Source organism: Eutrema salsugineum, unplaced genomic scaffold, assembly GCF_000478725.1.
Source record: "Eutrema salsugineum unplaced genomic scaffold, Eutsalg1_0 scaffold_7, whole genome shotgun sequence".
Classification (NCBI taxonomy): Eukaryota; Viridiplantae; Streptophyta; class Magnoliopsida; order Brassicales; family Brassicaceae; genus Eutrema; species Eutrema salsugineum.
In genome coordinates this window covers 4,901,320-4,902,802 of record NW_006256486.1, presented here as the reverse complement: position 1 = coordinate 4,902,802, position 1,483 = coordinate 4,901,320, and the positions used below count along the sequence as shown (strand labels likewise).

The 1,483-nt window shown below is 41.7% G+C and overlaps 1 non-coding gene across 1 annotated transcript; it reads left to right on the top strand.

Annotated features, from left to right (window-relative positions):
- Positions 1-48: 48 nt before the first annotated feature.
- On the top strand, positions 49-155 carry LOC112083292. Its single transcript, XR_002897580.1, has one exon. It is a non-coding gene; the product is annotated as a small nucleolar RNA R71 (small nucleolar RNA).
- The last annotated feature ends 1,328 nt before the right edge of the window (positions 156-1,483 follow it).

Sequence of the window (1,483 nt, the reverse complement as noted above, 5' to 3'; positions counted from 1 at the left end):
TCTTGGGAGAGCTCCCTATACAGTGTGCTGAGAAGAGAAGCCTCACTAAACCCATGGTGTGGGCATTGGTTTGTGTAGCTCCTGAATCTCTCATATGCTTCACCAAAACTTTCATTGCTGTGCTGAGTGAAGCTAGAGATTTGGTTCCTCAGTTTTGCAGTTCTTGAGGTGGAGAAGAACTTAGATAAGAAGGCTTGCTTGCATTGCTCCCAGGTTTGAATGGAGCCTCTTGGAAGATTCTTCTCCCATTGATGAACTTTATCACCAAGACTGAATGGGAATAGTCTTAGCTTGAAGCTGTCTTCTGAAACTCCATTTATCTTGGTCAGATCGCACACCTTATCAAACTGGTCCAAGTGTTCCAAGGGATCTTCCATTGCTAACCCATGGAACTTTGAGTTCTGGACCATATTCAGCAATGATGCTTTCACTTCAAAGTTGTTGTTTTGCACAGGCGGTGCCTGAATACCAGCTCCATACTGATGAGCATTGGCCCTGTCATTCTCTCCAACATAGACTTGGGGTTGCTCATATCTTCTTTGCTGTGGTTGGAAAGGGTGGGGTTGGTGGTGCACCTGGTGTCTTTGCTGAACATTGGCCTGATGCCTCTGTTGATGAGCTTGAGCTTGTCCCTGGTGGACATAAGCTTGTTGATGGTGCACCTGTTCCTGCTGAACATTACCCTGGTGAAGCCCTTGACCAACTCCAATACCAGCTCCATGACCTTGAGCCTGTTGCTCCTGAACTGGTTGTTCTATATCTACTACGTGATCTCCTTGTTCTGCCATCTCAGTCTGATCAATTTGTCTACCACGTCTGTCTCTTCTCCTCCTTGGTACCAAAAGGTTGATGTTGTCGTTTAGAGGAAAAGGAGGACCACAGCTTCTTGATCTAGACCTGGTGTTCATACACCTGAAATCACAAACAGAACTTGAAAGGAATCAGTAAAAACAAGAAAGTAAGCACTTGATCTCAAGAACAGATCAGAGCTTAATGCTAATCAAACCACAATTTGGCAACGGCGCCAATTGATAGACAAGACTTTTTTTAGGGTCTCAGGGCTATCAATCCCCTTGTCAATGTAGCACAAAGAGGTTTATCAATCCAGATGTGGTGTTAGACACTAAGCTATATGATCAAGTTCTTAATTCAAGCAAACAAGAGTGGGTTTTGATTAATCTAGAGACAACTATAAGCATAAACAGGATTAAAGACTAATGACAATGACAAATGATATGATGTGAATATGATATGATGGAGGCATGAGATTCTAGACATGATAGTTGGTCAGGGTGCTTTGGTGTTAAACTAGAAATGCTAATGACAATGATGAGACATGATTCAAGTGATTAAGAATTCTAATCTAGGTTAATCCTCTCATGAAAGTATTAACCCCTATACTAATCCATTTTCAAACCAAATTTCCATTTGTGAAATATGAATCAATATGCATTAATAAACAGTTCTCAAAGATCATTCAAGC